The sequence below is a fragment of the Lepidothrix coronata genome, unplaced genomic scaffold (genome assembly GCF_001604755.1).
Source record: "Lepidothrix coronata isolate B3197 unplaced genomic scaffold, Lepidothrix_coronata-1.0 Scaffold41, whole genome shotgun sequence".
Taxonomy (NCBI): domain Eukaryota; kingdom Metazoa; phylum Chordata; class Aves; order Passeriformes; family Pipridae; genus Lepidothrix; species Lepidothrix coronata.
In genome coordinates, this window is record NW_016690221.1 from 3,300,206 (window position 1) to 3,309,751 (window position 9,546).

Here is a 9,546-nt window from a genome sequence, read left to right on the forward strand (position 1 = left end):
TCCTTGGGATTTTTTAATAAAAAGAAACGCAATCAAAATTGATTTTCCAAATATTGGGGAAAATGGTTTTGTGATTGAAAAAGTCTTTTTGTCAAAAATATTCTGAGCAGTTTCAAACCTCCCATTTGTTTTCAGGTGCTCCTTATTTCATGGAATAGAAAAGTGTGTCATCTACAACAAAACATAAGCAAATATTTAGAGGACCAGCTCATTGACAAGGACACTTTTTGAAAGTACATCGCCTGCTCTCCTGCTGGACTTTTAACACATATGAAACCATGGCCTTTCCCAGCTGAGAACACACCTCAGGCCAGTAGAAAAACTGACTAAAGAGACTTTTCTGCCCAGTGAATTCAACTTTTGGAGGAAACGGATAAGCAACATATCAATGTTAATCAGAAGAGCTTTCCTCATGCATTTGGGAGTCTCTTACAATATTTCCAAATAATTTTTAAATAAAGTACCCAAAATGTGCTCCTAGAATAGATATATTTTTAACAGCTCTTCAAATTCAAGTTTAATTAGGCCAGAAAACGAAAGCCATTGCCTTCTCTCTGGCTGGAGCCCCAGTTCCTGCCTCCCCACAAATCAGTGTCACCCAGAGTCATGAGGAAAGAAAAGAGTTTTCTCCCTTTCTAGAAAACTTTTCCTTTTTTTCCTTTTTTAAAGCCTACAGGTCATTTCTCATCTCTTGATGCCTGTGTTGCAGAGCCACTGAGACCTGTTGGCAGCTGGAGTCCAAAACCACAAAGATGAGGATCCTTGGCAGAAAAACTGGACATGGGATCCCTCATTTCTCATGCCTATAAATGAGAAGGCTCAAAGAGTCAGGCACGAAGCACTGCTGAAGGTGAATGCTGGCTGCCTTATTGCTGCTCCCTTTCTTTTTTAGAATTTCTAGCAGTAAAAGTAAAAATATAACTAGGTAAGGTGTTTCCAGTTACAAAGCATTTGAGATAATAATATGAGCCTGAGGCTGTTCGTCAAATAAACATTGTTAACCTGCCTTTACATATGGGAAAAGTGAGCTGCAGAGAGGAGAATGATTCACCTCCTTTTAGTGAGGAATCCCAAATCCTGGGCTATAACATTCCCTAGAAACAGAGAATTGAAATGGAATATTTTAAGGATACTTTATGTAGACACTTAACCACATGATAAGCGTACAGGGAGGAAGACAGCCTTATCTTTTAAAGAAGCCACTTCTTAACAAATTGACTTTTTTTTCCTCATTTTAACCTTTCATCTCACAACCACAGAAATGATCTCTCAGGGCCTGAAGTTACCTGGATCTGGGAGAAAGTGCTCTCCATTCAACTCTGTTGTGAGCTTTGCTCCTTTAAAATTCAAGCAAAGGAAAAATTACGTCTAAGCCATTTTTTATTTGTTTTTAAGGCTTGCACAGAAACACACAGTTACACCTTGCTCCAAGTTCAGCTTCACTCCTGACAAGAGTGCTGATGCAGATAGAAGCTGACTCGTCAGGTCCCAAATCTAGGGATGATGAGTAAATATTAAAAATCAGAAATTCAGTTCAGGAGGGATTTCAGACTTTTTTCCCTCTCTTCCTACAGGGAATCTAAGAAACCTGCACTGAAAAACACCTCATCTAGGATTGTATCAACTCAGCAAAACTGCATGAGACCACAGAACTTTTTTGCTGATTACTCTGTAAAAGCGTCCCTTCTCCTGGCTTCCCAAAGGTAATCAGAATAGCGATTTTTAAATACATTTTTCTGCTTGGCTGCTGAACCACATGCAGTCTCTCTCTGCTTAAAGTCTTCCTGGAGACTTGCAGGAGTACATTTTTAGAGCTCTTCCCCAAGTGGCTGCTGTTCACGCTCAGAGCACTGGGCAGCCTGGTGAAAAATATCCACCTGCTCCTCAGCAATTCCTTGAGAACTTCTTCTCTTCCTCTTTAAAAGCCAATATTTAGATCTTCAGCTGACACTGAAAACAATTACAGAGTTGTACAAATTTATAAAAGCTGAAGATCTTGCTCCCATTTTTTCATACATTCAATGAGATTCTGGGATACCACCTCTTACTGTTTTACACTCCAGTCCAAATTAGAGCTGATCATAAAGGGAAGCTACAACCTGTGATATCATAAGACATCCTCTTCTCTAAAGTGCTGGGTTCCTCTCTGAAGACATAAAGTCCTTTCTATATCACTTAAAATAGACTTGGCATTTTTCACAGCAATGAAACACTGAGACATGGACATAGTTGAAAAAAGTGCTGTGCAGCTAGATAATAAGCAAACTGCAATTCTGGGAGTATAAATCTCTCCAACAAAATAAGACAACACAGTTACACAAAAATTAATAATGCAATAAACATTAATCAATGAATGAGAATCGGGAAAAATTTATTTTATACTGCTGCAAGTGCTAGCAACCAGTTAAAATTATATCTGTGAAATATGGGTGACATCAGAACAGTATTTGTCAATAGAAGTCACATTTTAACACTTGAATGCCTGGCCTCAAGGTCACAGAACAGGAAGTAAGTATACTTTTAATTAGCAATTAAAGTTACAAAGCTACTGTTTCTCATTTAACAGTTGTATTTCTGTATTCTGAACCAGGGGCTGCTACCATGTTGTAGCATCTTGCTTGGGAATAGCCTCTAGATACTACTATGCTTTCTCTAGATACTACTATGCTTTGGAGACAAGTCATAAACTATTAAAAAGTCATAGTCAGGACTCTACATTACTTTGGGATAGTCTCTCCCAATGGGAGACTGGTCTGTGTTAAAAAAACAAAAAAGAGTTGGCACAGTACGTATTTACACATGAGCCAGCTTGCTTGGGACACACAACGTGGAATTCAGTTTAACATTTCTACAGCAAGAATACAAATCCCTAAAGGAAGATTTTGAAAGAGTTGACTGCTTTCTTCTCTTCAGTGCATCGACAAAAGCAGTCACCATGAAACTTCTGTGATCTGCCTAGAGCATCCCATACGCTGCTTTCAGCACCCAGGAGATCTGTCAACAGCTTATGTCAGGTATCTGCCATGCAGAATCCAATGTAAATCATGTAAATCTTGTAGAAGTTAGTTACAGCTATGCCCTACATTTGAGGGGAATCTTAAACCTGTAGACATATGTGAATTTTAGGAGATTAAAGTTTTTAGGAGGGTGCAATCACCTTCCACTTGGCATATGCATGTTGATGCAAGTCACCTCTGGGAGATATTTCTAAAGGAAATTTTCATATCCATCTTCCCTTTAGATATATTCCCATAAATTTGAGTGACACTAATCTGACTACACCACTGAGATTCAGTCCCTCTGCCGGGAATGACTCATGGAGCCCTTTCCTCTTCTTATTGCATTTCCTCGGCAATAGAGGAGCTTGTCTTGCCCATCTCCAAAATGAAATATTGAAGAACCAGTATTTTGAACTTCCACTTATGTTTCTACTCATTCAGAGTTGTAGGAAGTGGCTTAAGGGCCCAAAACAGGGCCTTTTACCCTCTCCATAAACCCTGTTGACCCACAGCATGCTGTAGAAGCAGGCACTTGAGATAACTGAAAAAGGCAATTGAAAGGGGGTGGGGGGAGGAACAGAGGGGAGCAGGCAGTGATTTCCAGCTCCCTCCAAGTTGCTGCTGACTTTCTACCTTGTAGCCTCAAGGGGGATGTGACAAAGGTCTTCAGGGTAGTTACGAAAAGGAACAGACAAGAAATACCAAGTTTAAATGGCAACAATAGATTTAAGTTGGATAGTAAGAATATCTTTCTAATACTAAGACTAATGAAGTCTGGAAATAGGTTACTTACAGAAACTGGGGGCTCTAAGTCCCTGAAGGTTTTTAAGAGCAGGCTGGAATCTCCCTGTCGTGCACCACTGAGCTGTAGTTGAGTCTGCCCTGGGGCAGAGACAAGAGCTTTGTGACCTCTCAGTGGTCCCTCCTGCTTTATTATCCACTGAAGAAGAAACTTAACTATAACCTCCAAATACAGCACTTCAGCTGCAAACCACAACTTTAACATGAACTCTTTTGTGTAGTTATTCTCTCAAGAACAGCTATGTTGTATCTGCTGTCTTCCCAGGACCACCGAGGGCTCCTCAAGCAATGGAAAGACTCAAAATGATACCAGATGATCTTTGAACAAAAAAAGGAAAGGTGAATGTTGACAAGACCTTCCTTCCTGGTATCCATTCCCATGAAGTCCCCAGAGGCTCACACAACTTTTCTAGTTAAATGACTCTCTCCCTGCTGCACCCTGGAGTAATTATAAGTTACCTTTGCTACAATAGTGGTTTTCCTAATATACAGAAGTTTGGAAGAACAATTGCTACTATCAGAAACCTGGAAGAACAATTTGATGTCAATGCCAGCTACTAGCTTAGGAAAAATAACTATGCTATTAAATGGCATCTTAAGCTACTTATTTACACCATTTCAAGGTTAGAGTGTTAACTGAGGAACTTTGCTCCTTTCACTCAATGCTAAAGTAACAGGTCTGAGTTATAGCACTGTTTCATCCAGTCATGCTATGGCTTTGTCAAAGCAGAATCACTTTCAGAACACCTGAAGTACTCCCTCTTTTGTATGTGTTTGTATAATTTGTATACAAATTTTTTAGTCACTGCACTTGGTTTTATTTTCCCAAAAAAGCTTGCCATGAAACACATTCAGCCAAGGAAATTCACACAGGAAGATGAATATCTGAATGCTTAAAATCAGCAGCTCTCTGGCAATCCTATATTCTTCCGTGACATTTGAATATGAATCATTTTGGTGTTGTATCAAGTACTTAATGTTTTTTTAATGCTGAGTTTCTCATCTGAATTTCACTGGGACTTATTAAACACAGGGTCTTTCTTTCCCTACCATGATTACAGTAACTATGTATAATTATGTGCATAGGGTAAATATGCTAATTGTATAATAGCCACTAATAGATTTTCTGGGAACAAGTGCCCCAACTATGTATTAATTAGTTCTGTGTTTTCTGGGGGAAAATATGCTAATTGTATAATTGCAACATTCAAATAAATCCTGACAAACAGAGAATGTTCTTAGGGCAGGCAGGACACACAGTGAGAGGTATAACAGAACCAGAAGCACTCCTCTTATTTCCATTATTAATATTTAGAGATAAACCAGAATATAATTTATCTACCAGGTGACCCTTCCATTCAAAGGTTGGACAGTGAGCCCTGCTGCCATAAGAAAGGAAGTTAATAAAGTACCTGTAATAGCTGCAGAATAGCTTTGTCTAGTGGTATCATCTGGATGCCAGAAGCAGGGCAACTGAAAGCTTAAACTGGATCTACTTACTAAACTTCACAAATCTGCAGAAGATTGCTTGGAAATGCAAAATATTATCAGTAATTTCCTTACTTTGGGTGGAAGATCTATTAGGAAAAATGAAATGAAGATTGTACTCAAGTACTGAGAGAGACACAAAATTCTCTACATTACGCTGCTTTATTTTTTTGAAGAAAGAAATGGCCAAAGAAACCTAAGAAAAGGTGCAAATTTAATTTCTGCCAGTGAATTGATGTGTGATATTGGATTAATTACTTCGTGTCCTTTATTTCTTTTACTCCCTCTGCACTTAGATTGACATCTGTCATCGTGCATTTGAGCATCAGCCAATAGACTGGGATGGTGTAGTCACTTGGGAGTCCCAGTGCTGTCATGAGTTTCATTCTCACAGCATTAAAAAACAGAAGTTGGGATTTGTCTGATAAAAGCAGACATGACCTTCAGGAGAGGCAATGTGGGAGGGAAGAGAAGAGAGGGAAAAGGGATTTACATTTGTCTTTCAAAAATGACAGGATTCAGCTGGGATGAGTTTCCTGTTGATTAAAAAAAAAATAATAAAAAAATAAAAAAAAAATAAAGAAAGAGAAAAAAATCCCAAGGCTTTAGAAATGAGTGAATGGAAATGATGCTGTCAACAACTGCAGTACTATTGGGAGCTCTCAGAACTCTATTCAAAAACCAAAAACATTCACGTTTTTCCACACAGTATTAAAATAATGATGATGCCCATGAAAGCATTTATTTTTCAGGCTGTGGGAGACAGGTTGAGCTAAAGTACAACTAAGCATCCTGACCTGTTATTAGCAGTGTGGATTTGTGTCTATTCTGACACAAGCCAAGATCACTGGACTTGACCTCAGTGGGATTACACTCAATGGTCCTTAATTTAAAAAGTTTATCCACACCTATTTTCCATGTAGAACAGATAACACCAGGCTTACTTCACCCTTCTGTGCCTGTGATGAGTAGCAGACCCTATGGCATATGTGAATTCTTTACACAGATGAGACTTATAGGTTCAGTCAAATATGCAAAAATCTTGCAGCTCACTAAGAAGAGCCACAATTTTGCTTGAAGAAAGGTCAAGAAGAGACACATGAGGTCTAGGGCTTGGCACAACAAAGCTCCACTGATGTACAGCAATTGGTAAAGAATCTAATGTTACCTCTAGGAACATGGTTACTGATGACTCTTCATCTTGAGGCATTCAGCTTTGAACATCTTTGACTGAACACTGAAATCACAAGTCCTCAAGATCTCTATGAATCAGACCTCAGCCATCCTAAACTGGCTGTATCCAGCTAGAGCCTGTCAGACCATTGTCTCCCACTGTTGCCAGTTGTAGATACAGATCCCCCAGTTAGTGCTGGTGAACTATAGACCTGCATCACAAAAGATCTGAATCCATTTTTAAATTACCACTTACTCTGGGTCCCACAAATGATCTTTTATGCTCTACCAATTTCCCAGAGACTTGAAGCACTACACGTCAGAAACAAGTCCCCGGGATTCAAGCCAAATTTTCTTATTGGAAACACCTACTATGTATTAAATTACAGATCCTTCTGTGTGAACTGGCCTATTTTCATAACTAACTTGGCTTACAAAGGCCCCAACAGAAAGCAGAGAGTGGAATTGCCTGATGACCTCTTCTGCTGACAACCCCTGTTGCTCATCTCAAATGCTTTTGATAGAATACAGCACATTCTTTTAAATATTTTATCCACTCAGTGATCATGGGTGAAAGAAAGGACTAACAAGAAATGACAAGTGAAATAACTACATTTCCGGGCCTGACAACACTCTTTATTTTTAATTCTACCAGGGTTGGGGATAGACATTAAGGTACAACTTTGACAAGAGATTAAATAAGTGAGTTTAGGAGTTGAATTACATTATAGTCACCCTGATCTGTGAGTTCATTTGGAAACAGGAGGAAGCAAAAGAAAACAGGCCAAGAAATCTGATGTTTCCTTACATTGCTCCAAATGCTCCTTTTTGTGTGAATTTTCCCTGATAAAAACACACTCATTTCTTCACAGTGAAACCTGATCCAACCATAAATAGACACACTATAATGATGATAGGAAAAGGTGTCTAACTAGATTAAATAAGATAAAGTGAAATTTCCCAATATTTCTAAGAACAGTTTTGTACTCAGTGTCTGAAACACCTGAAGGCAGTAGTTTTAGAACAGTCTGATGGAAGACTCTATAGAAAATAATTGTAAAATATAAGTACCATACTGTACCTACATTAATATTACAAGTTACCTGTAATATTTCCCACTTCTATTATTTCTTTAGTCCCTTGTCCTAGATAGACTGAAATACTTGAATAACAAATAAAAAATGGGAGGGGGGGGCAGTGTGAAAGATTAAGTGGGGTGGAGGGGAAAAAAAGATTTTCCTCCCCCTCCTAGGAAAAAAATGTGAGAGATCTTTCAGGTTCCCATGGGTAAAAAGCACTTTTATCACCAAAATGGTTCAGTGTTAATGAAGTATTTTTAATTTCTGCTTGTACAAGACAAATATCCAGGTGACACTGAGCATCCTCTCACAGATCCCTCACCGGGAGCCTGGCCAAAGCTGTGGCTGGTGTTGAGTAACAACTGATTATTATATTTTAAGCTGTGTTTGGGAAGTTTGGAAGTCTGATTTCACTGTGCTTTAGAAAAAACATGTTAAAAAAAATAAATGAACACATGAAGGTTTCTTACATTGCCAGTGGGTCAGATGGATGAGACTTATTGCTCTGCCCTCTGCTCCTGCCTGCAATGGGTTTGATCTGCGTGTGGAACTGCAGAGGTGCAAACTGCAGCAGGTGAAGCATCACTCCCAAATTCCCAGATTCTTTCTCCTTGCAACTGACTCTTTCACAAAGGTACGGAGATCCTCGTGCTTTACAGATGTTCCAAATCTGAGATTCTTATACTAGAGTGTGTTCCTTGCAATCAGTTGTCTGTCAGAGGCCTCAGCGGTGCTCGCTGGGAGTGTCAGCCTGACACAGGATTACACCCTGTGGGAAGCAGCTCTGGTATAAACAGCCCCCTGGCACACACACGGCCAGAGCCTGCCCAGTTACAACAGCTCAAACAAAAAAAAAAACACTGAAAAAGAAGTAGGCCAAAAAAAAAGAAAAGATTTCTGGCCTATGAAGCCAACCCATTAATGCAACAAGGAAAAAGCTTGAGCAGCTTCAGGCTGTGAGTGCCTGCTCCGGGGGCACTTGCACTGCACTTGCAGTGACATATCTGGTGCCTGGCTCCAATTCCAGCAATCCAGCCACTTCTCCCCCATCACTGTCCCCCACAAAGAGATGAGATTATGATCATAAATTAATGCTATAAAAAGCAAGTGTGATATGATCAGAAATTAAGGCATTGCTTCCTTGGTGCCCATGCTGGGAACAAACTCCTGCTACCTCCAGTGAAGCCTGAAAGCTACCTAACGACCTGACAAAGCACATCATTAGCAACATTTCACCTAGGTCTTAAAATATTTTCATTGCAAATGACTCTCCCATTAGATGAATGCCCCTTGTAGAAAGTAATTACCCTTTCTTTGAACTTGCGTTTCAGAAATTTGAAACAACGAAAAAAAATGACAGAGAAGAATAAGCACACACTTTTTATGACTTCTCCCCTTTCCTTCGGCAGGTACCACATCAGTAATAGAGTGAGGGGCGGGTGAACAGCCCGAATTTTCAGAATGAGAGTTCAAGGAGACTGCAAGCTGTCATGACCAAGAGGTAGCTCTCACCAGTCCTTTCTTTACAACAGCTCTCTGACATATGTGAACTGACAGGAGAGTCCAAGTGAGCTGCCAGGGCAGTTGGGTCCTCACTTGCAGCCCAAAGCTCTGAGGGCACATGCCAAGAGACACAGCACAGGACTGCTGGCTCTCTGTCAATGCACTCCCCATGCAAAACAGTGCACAGCAAAGGCAGATTCTTCCAATTCCTTTAAAATATGCACCCTAACTGAAGGCTGAATTTTCTAAAAGGTTTGCTTGTTACGTGTCCCAGCTAAGCTGAGTGTGAAAGCTGACAGGAGACGAAGCCACAGGATCTGGGCTGACATTTACAAGTTCTTAAGGCTCTCAGAAACAAACATCCACTTGTAACTCTGCATCAGCACATTATTCATTTTTTTTTTTCTGTATGTGCATCTGCTGAGACACACAGGCTAAAATTAGAGCGAGTACACTTTCTGTGTATCCATACATATATGTGTGTATATATATATGCATTAGAG